At 37.3% G+C, this 17,759-nt stretch overlaps 1 long non-coding RNA gene across 1 annotated transcript; it reads right to left on the reverse strand.

Annotated features, from left to right (window-relative positions):
- Positions 1-243: 243 nt before the first annotated feature.
- On the reverse strand, positions 244-13,948 carry LOC308668700. Its single transcript, XR_014026576.1, has 3 exons — positions 13,806-13,948; positions 442-477; positions 244-270 (listed from the first exon to the last, which is right to left on the reverse strand). It is a non-coding gene; the product is annotated as an uncharacterized lncRNA (long non-coding RNA).
- Positions 13,949-17,759: the final 3,811 nt, after the last annotated feature.

The raw sequence follows: 17,759 nt of genomic DNA on the forward strand, positions 1-17,759 counted from the left end.
GCTACTTTTTAATTAAAATATTACTTTTAAAATAAATCAAGTGCAGATAAAAAGGAATCGGTGCCAGCTGATTATTTATTTGATTCACTGTAGATGATCTGAGTAGTTTCTTTCAAGACTACGAGTGGAGTGGTATTCTAAAATTGTATCAACAAGTAGAAATGACTTGATGATGCCTTTATATAATTACCATTTACAACGTAGGGAGTTGTTTTGAAGACTGTGTGATTTCTTGGTTTTTTTGTAACTGATTTGAACTAACATTTTGTCCTAGAAGATAAAAGCAGCAAGGAAAAATAATATTTTCCAATTTTCATACAGCAGGTAAATATAAAAATGTTTTCTACTGCATCAACACCCAAATCAAACAAATTTATTTCACAGATAGTACTGTTGTGTACAATATACATGCAAATTCACTCTACGTGCATGTGTACTTACACAGAGAAACATCTCAGCTACCTTCATTGAGGATACCTGAAAGAAAAGTATTTTACTGTGTAGCAGAAATCCTGAGCCTCCTTTCCACTATGATAAAGTGTATGAGCAAAGAAAACTTCAATATTAATTATAGGAAACATAAGATTTGCCTCAATGTGAATGCACATAAGGCTCCATTCCAAAAGTGAATGACGTATTTCATGTAAGTATAGCAATGATCATTTAGGTGGAAAATCTTCAACAAATGCAGGTAGCAGAGGCAAAAAGGATTAGGAACACATTAACAGCAGTGCATGTCCTCTTAATTAAAAGAATGAATGCAATGGAGCAATTTTGGCAACATTAATTACATCCCAATTTGATTTAACCTATGTAGGCCAATCAAATACAGTCCGGACCAACTTATCACCTACTTGTCAGGAGAAGTAAATTGAACTCTTTATGGGGCACTGAGATAGGTCATAAGGCACTTTTGTTTTTTATTTTTTTGCCTTCACCCACTTTTCACAAGTATTAGAAGAAAAGAGGGCAACTGTCAATCCAGCACTGTGGCAATCATTACAGGTTTGCAGTGAAGCAGAAAAATGGTGTAATAAACAGGTCTTGCTGCCTTCTATCACTCCATTCATCCTACAGTTGAAGCACTCGGGCCTTCTGGCCTTACTGAGCGTTAAATCCCTATCCAGCTGTTTGACCCCATTACGAGAACATGATAGGCACCCCGTCACATGAAATGGCTGCAACAGTCTGATGCACTGAATCTATCTTTCCGACAGGTAAACCTATGGATAATTTATTTTGATGTGGTTTCAAAGTATGTTGACAGCAGTCAGGGAGGGCCTGCACCACATGAACTCTCTGTGCAGGTGAGTGTGTGTTTTAAGGTTGAGCCGTTTTCATTGCTCAGGAGCGATTGTTAATGAACATGTGGTTTAAAAGAGCGTGCTAATGCTGATTGACCACTTTTAACAGGCTGCCTTTTGATATGACCTGCCGACCATAAAGCCGTAATGCAGCCTCAGCATATGTGCTAATAAAATCAATATCCAATACTGTAAATCCACAGTATCCCTACTCAGACCAACCTTTCTGCACTTCAATCTTACTAATGATCAAGACTATATATGATGTTTAATAATGTTAAGGAATTATACAGTAGGGATGAGTATCAACACTGTACATTAAATTAATAGATACTGTTTATGTTGGGTTTTGTGGGATAATTTGGGGTCATATGGGAACATTGAAGTAATTATTCAGAGGCAAAAATGTTTAAATCTCTAAATGTGGTCTCTTTTCAGGAACTAAATTGTATAAAATACAATAAAGTGGTCATTTCTTGTAAGGTCTTTGATGCAATATTTAAAGTGTTGCCACGTGGCCCACCCACTCTGATATATGCTTTGCTTCATCATATTTTAAACAGAGCCTTTTTGAGACAAATATAGTGGTAGGTCTGAAAACCGAATGACTTCCAAGTCACCCTCTTGATTGCTGTTTGACCGTACCTTTACATGTGCCATTTAAGCCTACAGAATCCAATCAGTGTGTCAGTTAAATTGCTCCTCATCTGTCGAGATTAAGCGTTCAACTATTACCTCAGATTTAGTAGAAGTCTTAGATACTGGCACATTTCACTGGAGCCATTAGTAACACCTGGAATCATTCACATTAGTTTAAGATCTGGCACCATAAATTTCCAGCCATTAATGATTATTCTGACTTCTCAGGATAAATGGCTTAACGTTTTTGATAATGAAAATATACATTCTGCAGTAGTTCTTTCTTAAACCCACATTACCTTTGTAATGTACTTCATGGCTGATAGTAACAGACTGTGTCAGAACTCTTGCAGAGATTTTTAGATTGCTGTAAAGAATTTAAGGTATGTTGTGCTATTAATTTCCTCAAATTTGATGAGAGAACTTCTTGTCCTGTTTTTAATTCCAAAATGGAATGAAGTCTATTGATTGTATTACATGTAACTGGAACTTAACCGTATCAGAAAAGATGCTCCTACAAAAATACAAAAACAAACCAAAAACTTTAGCTGCTTTGGTTATTCCTTGTGATGAAGAGAATGTATTTTCATACCCTGACAGTTTCAGCAACAAATTTCTTTGAATATTATCAAAATAACAGGAGAAAAAGCATCGCAAGAGCGGTGTGTGTCAGATTAGTTATAGCTGAGAGAGATTATTTAAATATCTCAAATAAATCTTTTCATTCTCAGCACATTCATCTCTTTTAAGTGCTCATTAAGGTAGGGTGTGACAGTTCTGGAAAATGAAACATTAATTCTTTTTCTCTGAAGCTTGAGTCAAACATTCCCAAGGGCAGCTACAGTATAGGTGTACAGTGTAGGATGAGAGTAGCTCATAGGCCCTTTCCTGCATCTCATTCCAAAAAACAGAGAGACAATATTTCCTGTTGCCACTATTCTTCTTGGTCACACTCCCATGATATATTTGAGGCTGAAGAAAACAGATGTCAGTTTGTAGGGCATGATAAGCCCTCGATGAAACTTAGCTGTCCTTTAATTCATTTCAGTCAGTTTTAGTTTGCAATAGTTCTTCTTGCTATGCTCTAGATCCAATCTCACCAAAACAACTACCAACCCAAAAGTAAGACCTGATTTTCTGCTTCACCTTTTTTTCCCCCAAAAGCAGAGAAAGAGCTGTGACATCAAGCACATCAAAAAGAATATAGTATTGAGGCATTGTTAAAATGTCTTGGGATTTCTTTTGAAAGATGTTAGTTGCCTGGACAAACAATAACTGATCATCTCTTCCACAATTAATTGTTTATTGCTGCTCGTTAATGGTCATTTCTTGCTTAGTTTGGGGTTTAGTCATTTCGGGTTATCTCATGTTTCCATTTGAAAAGCTTAATAAATTATAGGCTTCTCTTTGTTACTTGAATTATGAATGAAACTAAGGTATATAATAATATAAGGAGTTCAAGGTTTATACTGTATGGCCACATGACAAATTGTGTGTCCGATTGCCCAAATAACTCCTTTGCACAAACTGTTGCTTTTCCCAGGTTTGGGGGCAAAATTCTTACCAACACTTGGATTTTTGTTGGTGATATATACAACAGTACATTCCTCCCTCCCTAATGTTTAAAAACTCTTGTATTTCTTTTTTTGTCGTTTATATTCATAGTGATGAAAAACTTTGATCTTTTATTTGCTTTCCTTGATAACCCTACTGAGGTCAATAAGGCTAAATAACAAAATCTTTGGGATTCCTTTCATTAGTGGTCCTCAGATTCTGACAGATCTTATTTGAAAGACGTATAGCTGCATCAGTGGTGGGATTCAAATATGTGAACAACCAGTTCTCAGTGTGGATGCTGCTTCCAGATGTCCGTTCTGGGCCTGGGCAACAAAAAATTAGCTACCGGTTCTGCCGAACTGGTGCAAACTGGTTGAATCCTACCACTGAGCTGCATGCTATTGGTGTATGCTGAAATGTATAAAATATAACTTTGATGAACCATCATTAGTTGAAATAACATGAAAATGGTTATATAAATAAATTACAAGCTAAAAATGCTTAATAATAGTGTGGTTAACACCTTTCCTTTAACTCATAGAGGGCAATTCTCCTTATGACAGAGACAAGAGTTTGTATAGAAAAAAACCCCACACATATTTAAACATATTTCTATGAAGCATACCAGAAACAGATGGTATGTCACTGTCATTTTGTTACTATGGTAAGTGGAAATGTTTGGTTGTCATGGGCTGCCTTCACCTTTGCTAGTGCTTCTCAGCCTGAATATTAAACAATATAATTACTGAATAATACAAGATCTAAACATTCACACCTGACATTTTTTTAACCTACATTTTGAAAAAGTTGTTTATGGAAGCTTCTAAAAATTCTGTGGAGTTGGCTTTTTCTAGAAGAGTGATGTAAAATCCAGTTGTATTTCTATCTTTTTTTATAAAGTATGGTAGTTACAACATTAATGCACATTGCAACAAAAATATACAAGGCCATTATCTATATATCATAAGTATATTAATAGTCTTGAAGAATTTTCTCATATATTTGATTTTGCTTTCTTCTGCTGCCAATTAATTATTATTTCCTACCATCCACCACAATTTAGATGTAGACAAAAGATTGTTTGGGGGCACACCATGTTAATAAGGGAATTGAAGAAGACTATAAGGTCATTTCAATCTAGATTTGATTAGAGCCTGATTTTCTTTATATTGCAGTTCATTTCTGCTACAGTGCAAATCCATTTTAATGCTAATCAAACAAGAAGTAATAATAATATCTCCTCTTTGGGATATATTGCATCATTTGACCTAAATGCTTATATAAAAAGGGAAGCAACATAAAGCACACATCAGAATTAGAAAGAAAATAATCATTCACTCATAAGGACATAGTTTCAGTAACAAAAATTTAAAAAACAAAATATCCAAGAAGTTGTGATACATTAATATGAATTATCTACAATCTTAATTCCAATTTTTGATTCATCTAGCCCTGCCTTTCTCATGATGTGCTCTACATATACATTAAATAGGCAGGGTGACACTATACAGCCTTGTCAGACTCCTTTCCCAATTTCAACCAATCAGTGGTTCCGTGTCCAGTTCTCACTGTTGCTTCTTGATCCCAATATAGGTTTCTCAAGAGACAAATAAGATGGTCTGGTACTCCCATCTCTTTAAGAACTTGCCACAGTTTGTTGTGATCCACACAATCAAAGGCTTTAGCATAGTCAATGAAGCAGAAGTAGATGTTTTTCTGGAACTCCCTAGCTTTCTCCATGATCCAGCGTATGTTGGCAATTTGATCTCTAGTTCCTCTGCCTCTTCGAAATCCTACCTGTACTTCTGGTAGTTCTCGATCCACATACTGCTGGAGTCTAGCTTGTAGGATTTTAAGCATAACTTTACTAGCATGTGAAATGAGTGCAATGGTGCGATAGTTTGAACAATCTTTGGCACTGCCTTTCTTTGGAATTGGAATGTAAACTGATCTTTTCCACTTTTCAGTTTTCCAAATTTGCTGGCAAATTGAGTGTAGCACTTTTACTGCATCATCTTTTAAGATTTTGAATAGCTCAGCTGGAATACTGTCACCTCCACTATCTTTGTTGTTGCTCAGCTTTCCTAAGGCCCACTTCACTTCACATTCTAGGATGTCTGGCTCAAGGTCAGTGACCACCTCATCGTGGTTATCAGGGACGTTAAGCTCGTACTTGTATAGTTCTTCTGTGTAATTTTGCTACCTCTTCTTAATCTCTTCTGCCTCTCTTATGTCCCTGCCATTTGGGTCCTTTATCATGCCCATTTTTGCATGAAACGTTCCCTTCATCTCTCCAATTTTCTTGAAGAGATCTCTAGTCCTCCCTATTCTATTGTTTTCTTCTATTTCTTTGCATTGTTTATTTAAGAAGGCATTCTTATGTCTTCTAGCTATTCTCTGGAATTCTGCATTCAATTGGGTGTATCTTTCTTTTTCTCCCTTGCCTTTCGCTTCCCTCCTGTCCTCAGCTATTTGCAAAGCTTCCTCAGACAGCCATTTTGCTTTCTTGCATTTCTTTTTCTTTGGGATGGTTTTAGTTGCTACTTCTTGTATAATGTTGTGAACCTCCGTACATAGTTCTTAAGGCTCTCTGTCTATCAGATCTAATTCCTTAAATCGATTTGTCACCTCTACTGTATATTCATCAGGGATATGATTTAATTCATACCTGAGTGGCCTAGTACTTTTCCCTACTTTCTTCAGTTTAAGCTGAAATTTTGCAATGAGAAGCTCATGGTCTGAGCCACAGTCAGCTCCTGGTCTTGTTTTTACTGACTGTATAGATCTTCACCATCTTTGGCTGCAGAGCACATAGTCAATCTGATTTCTGTGTTGACCATCTGGTGATGTCCATGTGTAGAGCCATCTCTTGGGTTGTTGGAAAAGAGTGTTTGCTATGACCGTCGTATTCTCTTGACAAAATTCTATCAGCCTGTGCCCTGCTTCATTTTGTCCTCCAAGGCCAAACTTGCCTGTTATTCCAGTTATCTTTTGGCTTCCTACTTTAGCATTCCAATCCCCCATGATGATAAGGACATTATTTTTGGTGTTAGTTCTATAAGGTGCTGTAGGGCTTCATAGAACTGGTCAATTTCTCCTCTTGAGCACTGGTGGTTGGGGCATAGACTTGGACTACTGTGATATTGTATGGTTTGCCTTGGATTCAAACTGAGATCGTTCAAGTCGCCTTCCAACCTGAGAGGCTCATCTTTCAGCATCATATCTTTTTGCCTTTTGGTACTGTCCATGGGATTTTCATGGCAAAGATACTGGAGTGGGTTGCCATTTCCTTCTCCAGTGGATCATGTTTTGTCAGAACTCACTGCTATGACCAGTCCATCTTGGGTGGCCCTACACGGCATAGCTCATAGCTGCATTGAATTACACAAGCCCCTTTGCCACAACAAGGCAGTAATCCATGAAAGGGAATATTCTTCTAGAGTACATTAAATTTGGTATTTGTGGAAATGGTATTACTTTAGTAATACTGTAACAAAGAAAATGCTGGAGAGAATACTGTACCAGGCCTGCATGAGTTGTATTCACATTCTCTTGAATACCAAGCTCTCGGCAACAGAGATGGTAAATTTCTCTTCATTGAAGTAAAGAGGCAACAGGATATTGCCTGCCTTGACTGACATTTGAAAAATCTGGGAAGTACAGTTTCTGAAGGGTATCCAGGTGTTCTAATGGTTCATTGTAGGTCCTGGCAGGAGTCTCTGCACCTGTATGATGTGCAGTGCCATTTAAGGCAGCTAAACCAAACCACTTTTGGCAGTGAAGGGGAAGCATTGTTTCCTGAAACCACTTCAATAAGTTCCTTGGTTGAGCTTTGATCAATGTAATATCACGCCCTCCAGGATCAGAACAGGTCCTATGCTACTCTCAAATGGGGTAAACAAAGCAGGGTGAGTAAGGAAAACCTTCATAGAAATTGGAACCAAATCCCAATCTTCCCAGGAGAAATGATAATGCAAAACAATTGTTCGAATGTATTCCATAGTTAAATAGAATTCTTATTGTTTCAAAAATTAATAAATCAGGATGATTTTTATTTAATTTCAAGGTAGAATGAAAAATAATTACGGTACCTTCTCTGACATACAGTAAATGTGTTCTAATGAGAAACACAGATTCTAGAATCATCAAGAATTTCTTCTGAGCATAAAGTGTAATATTATGAATTCTTAGCTGGAATATTGATGCAAAAATGGCTTTTCATGAGTTAATCTCTAAAATAAAACTTTATGATTTCTCAATCAGCCAGAGTTGCATTTTGGTATACCAGCAGCATAATATTAACAACCCAGATCAATTCATCCTATTTTGTTACTTCACCATGATCAAAAAATTTCATTGACACTTAACTCATTAGTTTCCACGAAACCATTGATGCAATACATGGTTCAAATATTCATTTTATCCATACTCTCTAAAGGGAGAATTAGGACATACAGATGGGAAATTACAGTATACTGTGTAGTCTGGAAACAAGTCCTGTTGAACTCACTGGATTTACCTATGAGTTAGCAAGTGTGTCATTGCACAGGTGCAGGTTGTTTTTCTTCCAATAAGCTTGATTTCACTGAATATGTTCTAGTTCCTGTATTATCCCACTTATTCCTGTGGCGTCCAGCAGGTAATCATATTCCAACTGATCGCTAATATTTGTTGGCAAGGAATAAGTAATTATTTATCTCACAGAGTGCTTGGTGAAGCACAGAAATAACACAAAAAGCACTCATAATGCTAAATTTATATAGTCAAGAAACACCAATGGTATAGGTTTAAACCAATTGTATATACCTCATTATTGCAAAAAAAGACAAAACATTAAAGTTGATTTCCTCTTTCATACACATTATGTAGGATGTTCATATTGATTTTGCTTTGTTTTTGTGATTTCTAAGTGTGCTTTGAGTATGCTATATTGTAAAATCCTGGTCACTGCCTGCAAAGTTTAGAAAAGTATGCCTTTCACTGTCTTGGTATATTATCTTTTTGTATGTATATTTAGGTAAATTTAGGAAGTTCATATTGAATAACTTTCTATTAAAACATAAAATTAGTTAATTACCATATCTTATTGCACAAGTTTCTATAAATTAATGCAATATTATTATGTTATTACTTATTTTGTTAATTGGTTTCATACATTGGTTGTGAATTCCTATAGCATGGAAATGCAAAAAAAAGTATGTTTCCTTATCAAAAAATTTCAGAGCACTGGTGTTTTAAATCCTCTTTTTATATGTTGAAAGTCAAAAACACAAAAGATTTCCCTTACATAGAAACTGTGCACATTACTAAATATTTTGTTGTCTTTTCCAGTTCTGTGTTATTATAACTGTCATCATGCGATCAGTGAACCAGATCTTTATTCCAGATGAAATTATACTATAAATTTATGTAGGTTCATGAAAGTACTAGCTATTTTAGCTCATTTTTGTACTAGTGACTTATAGAGTCTCATAGTATCACCCAGCTGACTGTTGTTGTTAGCTGCGAAGTCATGTCCGACGCATCGTGACCCTATGGACAATGTTCCTCCAGGCCTTCCTGTCCTCTACCATCTTCTGGAGTCCATTTAAGCTCACGCCTACTGCTTCAGTGACTCCATCCAGCCACCTCATTCTCTGTTGTCCCCTTCTTCTATTGCCCTCAACCTTTCTCAGCATTAGCCTCTTCTCCAGTGAGTCCTTCCTTCTCATTAGGTGGCCAAAGTATTTGAGTTTCAGCTTCAGGATCTGGCCATCTAAAGAGCAGTCAGGGTTGATCTACTCTAGTACTGACCGGTTCGATTGCCTTGCAGTCCAAGGGACTCGCAGGAGTCTTCTCCAGCACCACAGTTCAAAGGCCTCAATTCTTTGGCGCTCAGCCTTTTGTATGGTCCAACTTTCACTGCCATACATTGCAACTGGGAAGACCATAGCCTTGACTATACGCACTTTCGTTGACAGGGTGATGTCTCTGCTTTTTACTGTACTGTCTAGATTTGCCATGGCTTTCCTCCCAAGGAGCAAGCGTCTTTTAATTTCTTGGCTACAGTCCCCATCTGCAGTGATCTTGGAGCCCAGGAAAATAAAATCTGTCACTACCTCCATTTCTTCCCCATCTATTTGCCAGGAATTGAGAGGGCCGGATGCCATGATCTTGGTTTTCTTAATGTTAAGTTTTAACCCAACTTTTGCACTCTCCTTCTTCACCCACAACAAGAGGCTCTTTAATTCTTCTTCACTTTCTGCCATTAGAGTGGTATCATCTGTATATCTTAGGTTGTTGATATTTCTTCTGGAAATCTTAATTCCAACTTCTGATTCATCTAGCCCTGCCTTTCTCATGATGTGCTCTGCATATAAGTTAAATAGGCAGGGCGACAGTATACAGCCTTGCCGAACAATTTTGAACCAATCAGTGGTTTCGTGTCCAGTTCTCACTGTTGCTTCTTGGCCCACATATAGGTTTCTCAAGAGACAAATAAGATGGTCTGGTACTCCCATCTCTTTAAGAACTTGCCACAGTTTGTTATGATCCACACAATCAAAGGCTTTAGCATAGTCAATGAAGCAGAAGTACATGTTTTTCTGGAACTCTCTAGCTTTCTCCATCATCCAGCGTATGTTGGCAATTTGATCTCTAGTTGCTCTGCCTCTTCGAAATCCTACCTGTACTTCTGATAGTTCTCGATCCACATACTGCTGGAGTCTAGCTTGTAGGATTTTAAGCATAACTTTACTAGCATGAGAAATGAGTGCAATGGTGCGATAGTTTGAACGTTCTTTGGCACTGCCTTTCTTTGGAATTGGAATGTAAACTGATCTTTTCCAATCCTGTGGCCACTGTTGAGTTTTCCAAATTTGCTGGCAAATTGAGTGTAGCACTTTCACTGCATCGTCTTTTAAGATTTTGAATAGCTCAGCTGGAATACTGTCACCTCCACTATCTTTGTTGTTGCTCAGCTTTCCTAAGGCCCACTTCACTTCACATTCTAGGATGTCTGGCTCGAGGTCAGTGACCACCTCATTGTGATTGTCAGGGACGTTAAGCTCATTCTTGTATAGTTCTTCTGTGTAATTTTGCCACCTCTTCTTAATCTCTTCTGCCTTTGTTAGGTCCCTGCCATTTTGGTCCTTTATCATGCCCATTTTTGCATGAAACATTCTCTTCATCTCTCCAATTTTCTTGAAAAGATCTCTGGTCCTCCCTATTCTATTGTTTTCTTCTATTTCTTTGCACTGTTCATTTAAGAAGGCATTCTTATGTCTTCTAGCTATTCTGGAATTCTGCATTCAATTGGGCGTATCTTTCTTTTTCTCCCTTGCCTTTTGCTTCCCTCCTTTCCTCAGCTATTTGCAAAGCTTCCTCAGACAGCCATTTTGCTTTCTTGCATTACTTTTTCTTTGGGATGGTTTTAGTTGCTACCTCTTGTACAATGTTGTGAACCTCTGTCCATAGTTCTTCAGGCACTCTGTCTATCAGATCTAATTCCTTAAATCTATTTGTCACCTCTACTGTATATTCAACAGGGATATGATTTAATTCATACCTGAGTGGCCTAGTACTTTTCCCTACTTTCTTCAGTTTAAGCCTAAACTTTGCAATGAGAAGCTCATGGTCTGAGCCACAGTCAGCTCCTGGTCTTGTTTTTACTGACTGTATAGAGCTTCTCCATCTTTGGCTGCAGAGCACATAGTCAATCTGATTTCTGTGTTGACCATCTGGTGATGTCCATGTGTAGAGCCATCTCTTGGGTTGTTGGAAAAGAATGTTTGCTATGACCATCGTATTCTCTTGACAAAATTCGATCAGCCTGTGCCCTGCTTCATTTTGTCCTCCAAGGCCAAACTTGCCTGTTATTCCAGTTATCTTTTGGCTTCCTACTTTAGCATTCCAATTCCCCATGATGATAAGGACATCATTTTTTGGTGTTAGTTCTATAAGGTGCTTTAGGGCTTCATAGAACCGGTCAATTTCATCCTCTTCAGCACCAGTGGTTGGGGCATAGACTTGGACTACTGTGATATTGTATGGTTTGCCTTGGATTCGAACTGAGATCATTCTGTCATTTTGAGGATTGTATCCCAGTATTGGTTTTCCTACTCTTTTATTGACTATGAAGGCTACTCCATTTCTTCTGAGGGATACCTGATGGTCATCTGAATTAAATTCACCCATTCCTGTCCATTTTTTTTGTAACCTTTATTGTCAAAGTACAACATGTGTACATTGAGATTAGCTGAGCCTCCCCCCATGCTCTCTCCCCCTAACACACAGTGACAACAAACCCTCCATCCTACCACACCATGTGAACCAACTACACCACTTAGGTTCGCTGATATCTAAGATGTCGATGTTCAGTCTTGTCATCTCTTGTTTGACCACGTCCAGCTTGCCTTGATTCATGGATCTTACATTCCAGGTTCCTATGGAGAAAAAATCTTTACAGCATCAGACTTTCCTTTCACCACCAGACACATCCACAGCTGAGCATCTTTTCGGCTTTGTCCCAGTCGCTTCATTCTTTCTGGCGCTACTAGTACTAGCCCTCTGCTCTTCCCCAGTAGCATATTGGACACCTTCCGACCTGAGGGGCTCATCTTCCAGCATCATATCGTTTTGCCTTTGGTACTGTCCATAGGGTTGTCATAGCAAAGATACTGGAGTGGGTTGCCATTTCCTTCTCCAGTGGATCACATTTTGTCAGAACTCTCTGCTATGGCCTGTCCGTCTTGGGTGGCCCTGCCCGGCATAGCTCATAGCTTCATTGAATTACGCAAGCCCCTTCGCCACGACAAGGCAGTAATCCATGAAGGGGACCCAGCTGATACTGAAGTACAAATAAGGGAGAATATTTATAACTCAGGGTTGAAATGAGGGGTCTTTGGTGTTCTCTGAACTCGGTTGTTTTCTTGCAGAATTTTCAAGGTGTTTCAAAGTGTTTTTTCAAGAAAAAAACCAAGCTCAAAGCATACCAAAGAGTCCCCTCCAATACTGAAGTGATAATAACCTCAGTACATATTATGTTAATCTGGTAATGATAGCTGGGTGACTCTAGAAGATGCTATAAATCATTAGTGTGGAAAAGACCATATTTTTTTCCTTAATAATCCATCATTTTAAATCTGCTTAATTTCACCAATGTCACAATTCTGCCATGATTCAAGACTTCTCTTCAGTGCTTTGCTCTCAAGGGGTTAATAAATAAGCAGCATGCAGGTAAAACAGAATAACAGAGTTGAAGGGGATCCTGGAGGTCTTCTAATCCAACCCACTGCTCAAGCAGGGAATCCTATATCATTTCAGACAAGTAGTTGTTCAATCTCTTCTTAAAAACCTCCAGTATTAGAGCACCTACAACTTCTGGAGGCAAGTTGTTCCACTGATTAATTGTTCTAACTGTCATGAAGTTTCTCCTTCGTTCTAGGTTGCTCCTCTCCTTGATTATTTTTCATCCATTGCTTCTTGTCCTGCCTTCAGGTGCTTCGGAGAATAGTTTGACTTCCTCTTCTTTGTGGCAGCCACTTAGATATAGAAACGCTGCTATTATATCATCCCCAGTCCTTCTTTTCAGGCAAATTGAGATATAGTTTGTTCTTTTGTGCTTCTTATATAGGCAAATTTACCTATCGCAATAGTACATTACTTGACCGTAGGTCTGGAATCAGACTCTATTATCTTTGCCTAAGTGTCTTTGCCTATTTTCTGAATAGCCCTAAAATACTGATATCAGACAATAGGTTCAACCATCTGAACATCGCAGAGTATGCTAGCAAAATATCATCCAGGTCTCATGGGAAGCTGAAATGTCCTTTCTAAGCTCAATGGTAAGTCCTGATGAAGAACATTATTGTAGGAGAGCATTGTAATTGAAATGGGTCTAGGCAAAGTCACTTCACACAATGTTATGTTTCACAGGTTAACTTAATAGTATAGTTCTATTTAAGCACAATAAAATACAGAAAGAAAAACAATAAACCAAAGGATTGGAAAAAGGCCTTATCTTAAAAACTAGCAAGCAATTAGCAAAAAATGTTTTTATATAATGAGAATACTTCCCATCTAAAAATGTTAGATGGGAAGAGGAGGAGAAGCTGTTGCATCTATCAGATATAGATCACGGCTAGTTAGCTGAGTCTGGAGGCAAAGGAAAGAAAGGAAAAGATCTACAACCTTAGCAGCTAGTTGCAAGAAAAGAAGTTTTGTTTTCCTTTGCACTGAACGTGTAAAAAATTAAGAAAGAATTTGGTTGCCTAAGCAAGCCTATTACTTATAAGAAGAATATTGCAAAGTGACAGAAGAACTGACCCTCATGGAAATATCATCCATCGACGGTGCTGAGAGTCATTTCATTCCAAAAAAACATTGTCCTACAAGCTCAGAGGCAGAGCAATTGCTGGAATTCCAAGCGTGCCCCCAGGCTTTCCAACACCTGTTCAGAAAACACAATGTAATTAAATATTTAGATGCTATGCTGTTTGTTGAAAAATGAGCAATTCAGAATTAATTTAGGTGGGCTTAAATTCATTACGATATTTAAATGTTATAATATTACAAAATTAATTATCTTAAAGTGCCATGTTTGTGAACTGGTCAGGAAAAAAATATATACTGAGGAAATAGACTTCTTAGAATAGGTGCTAATACTGCATAATTAAAGCTGGGCCCCAGGGATATGCAAACCGAATAATACATTTCCTGAATAACTCATAGAGTAGCTCTAACAAGAAAGACACATATTTCAGCAAATTACTCAGGAAACCTGCCTCAGAATATTTAGGAGTGTATGAGCCAAGTGAAGCAAGCGGAAGTAATTGAAAAGTATCTCTAAATCTTGCAAGAGCTTTTATGCTAGGCATCATCTGGATTTGTACGCTAAGCTGAATACACTGACTAACTAGAGAATAAGCGCCAATGAAGTTCATTAAGCAAAACACACTGTGTGTGTCTTTGTGTGATTGGGTTGTTCTTTCACTGTTCCATTTTAAATTCTATATTACATTATTATGTTATTAAATGTTTTCCATGCAGGGAGAAATGAAATTGCGTATATGCATGTATACTAAAAAAAATGAAGCAAGAAAGCTTCTAGCCTTTTTCTGATCTTATCAAGTTCATCATACTTAGGAACTAGAATATGATAGGAGGAGTCATATTTTTAACTGCCGTCTTCCCTGCTTTTCAAAACAAAGCAAAGTTTATCTGATTTTGCTCAGCTCTAGCAACAGTCACAGGGAGGGCAAGGGGATTTCAGAGTGTCACAAGCAGCTCAACAACATCATAACAGCAGGTAATGATCAAAGCAGTGAAAGCATATGGATGCTGATGTTCAACTACAGGTAGTCCTTGACTTACACAAATGAACAACAGTTCATTTAGTGATCATTTGAAGTTACAACGGCATTGAAAAAAGTGACTTTTGACCATTTTTCACACTTATGACCATTGCAGCATCTTCATGGTCATCTGTTCAAAATTCAGATACTTGGCAAATGACTCATATTTATGAGGGTTGCCGTGTCCCAGAGTCATGTGATCACCTTTTGTGACCTTCTGACATGCAAAGTCAATTCACTTAACAACCATTTTACAAATTTAATAATTGCAGTGATTCACTTAACAACCATTTTACAAATGTAATAATTGCAGTGATTTACTTAACAGCCGTGGCAAGAAAGGTCATAAAAATGGCTAAAGCTCACTTAACAAACATCTCACATAGCAATAGAAATTTGAGCTCAACTGTGATCATAAGTCAAGGACTACCTGTACAAGTAATGTCACATTATGCCATATAATACAATTATACAATAATACAATTCTGCAATAAAGAGCAATAAAGAGAACAGGACAATTTTTCACTCATTGGTGTCTTAAACTCTTGATTGATTGATTGATTGATTGATTATATAGCATCAAGTTGGTGTCAACTTTTATCAACAATGTAGATAGATTTTGTCCATGTTGATCTATTATAGGTCTTTCAACAGTACACCCATTTGCAGTGTAACTGAGTCCATCTGCATTGCTGCTGGTCATCCTCTTCCTCCATCTCCTTCCACTTTTGCCTATATTACAGCCTCCTGTAGAGAGCTAGGTCTTTGCATAATGTATCCATTGAAGGATAATTTGAGGGTGTATTTTAAATGCTCAGCGACCTCACAGACTGACATTTTTTCAAATGCCTCTCCAGGTTGCTATGAGAAGAAAGTTGTATAACTGAAAGACTGGGTTCTATTTTAATGTATTTTATAAATTAAAGACTTAGAGCAGATGGCTTGCCATTCTATTTATAATATCAAATGATGGAAGTTAACAAACATAATAATATAGAGAAATATGTACTTTCTAAGTAGAACATAGCATTACAACAGGCACTGTTTATCAAAGGACTGAGATTATAGGTACTACACTGTAGTTTTTCAACTACAAACATCATCATTTGATATAATCTCATCAGGAGATATCATGCACCTGACTCAAATGATATAACTGTACTAGTTGTGCAATATGTCTAAGATGCATATACTATTGTTTAGTAACATTGTAATATAATGGATGCCTATGAGCTCAGATATGGTATACCGAACTTATTCTATATTTGGTCATTGAGATCCAAGATAACACAAAAATATAACATGATTTGCATAGAACGCTTAAGTCTTTCTCCATAATAGGCCTAATGCAAATCAAAATCCTATGTACTTCCACTAAAGTAAACAGTGCTGAAAAAGAAACTACATGTGCTGCATAAAATAATGTAATGTACGGTCATCCAGAAACCAGAGAATTGACCATTAATCTTGTACAATCCATGGCCAAGCACCAAAGTTCATCCTTACCTTTTGAGTCAAAACATCAGCTGGTGAGAGGGGTCTGGCCTTAATAAAATATATTGTCAGTTTTTTTACTTACCTTTTCATCCTCCATTCCTGTCTGCTCTTTTTTCTGCTGTCCTTTTACATTTCAAGCCTGAAACAGATCTTGTCTGCTTTATTTAAACTGAACCCATGTTTGGGAATTAAAAGGGATGAAAATATAAAGCAAATAATAATGCAACATACATGGAACCCTGTCTGTAAGTAAAGTTAGGTGATACAGAAACCTGTAGTGATTCATCTAATAGATTTCATGCATAACAGGAAAATGAATCTGGATTGCTTTAGCTCTAAGATAAAATCATGAGGATATTTTATACCATACTGGTTCTCCATTAAAAAAAAATCCCTTCCCTATCACTGGGAAAAAATGAATATTCGGTTGCATTTAAACTTAAAATGAATCACAAAGACAACACATTTTCTGCATCCTGGCTTTCAGCCATGGATCTGAATGGATGATGTGTGAACTGATTCAGAATATGAATAATTTGCTGCGAAGTATCACATGTGAACAGAGACTCTCACGTTCTTCTACAGCAATAAGTGATAAAGGCCAAGCTTCAATCAGTGGATTATCTTTATGAATACCGGATGGTATATAGTATTGTACTGCAGATAGTTAATCTATTATGAGTACATTCTTTATTCATATCACAAATTTAAGTGTATGTAACATCTCTGACATTACCATTACTAGGCAATAATGATGCTCTTGATAATGTAAGTATACTGCATATTATCAGTGTATATCTCTGCTGGCACACAGGAGATGGGGTTTTATTTCTGAAGATTACCAGCATAATATTTAGCTAGTGCTAATTACCACCACCATTAAGAAATGCTTGATTCTCTGATGATCATTTACAGAATTTTTACAGTTTCTGCTAACATATCATTTGTCCTACACTGAAGAGGGATTTTTTTCCTGGATGGGTTTCCAAGGCTGGAAAAACATGTTGATGGAAAAAGTGACAATTTTATATATGTACAAGTTGGGTTTCACAAGCCAAGAACCACGGTAATACTCCATAGTTAAATGTCTATGAAAATTCTCAGTCATCCAGGTCAGGGTTGTCCCAAAGGTGCTTTTCTCAAAAGGCAACTGGACTTTGTTTTTCCTTGAAGAAAACTGAAGAGAACTGAAGAAGCTTTTTAGATGAGAAGTCAAATGTTGTCATGGTGTTGCAGAATCAAGAGACTCAGACCCCGGAATCAAAAGAAGTTTGGTTTATTTTGCGCAAAAGGCTCAGAACAAAAAGCAATGTCAATTTCTGAACACCTTGTGATGGAAAAGCAAGTACATATATATTCTCCAAAAGTAGCAAAACACGGAAATATAACTTATGATCTCTGATTGGTTACATGAATTCTAAGCCCCCTT

Source organism: Vipera berus (genome assembly GCF_964194415.1).
Source record: "Vipera berus genome assembly, chromosome: 5".
Classification (NCBI taxonomy): domain Eukaryota; kingdom Metazoa; phylum Chordata; class Lepidosauria; order Squamata; family Viperidae; genus Vipera; species Vipera berus.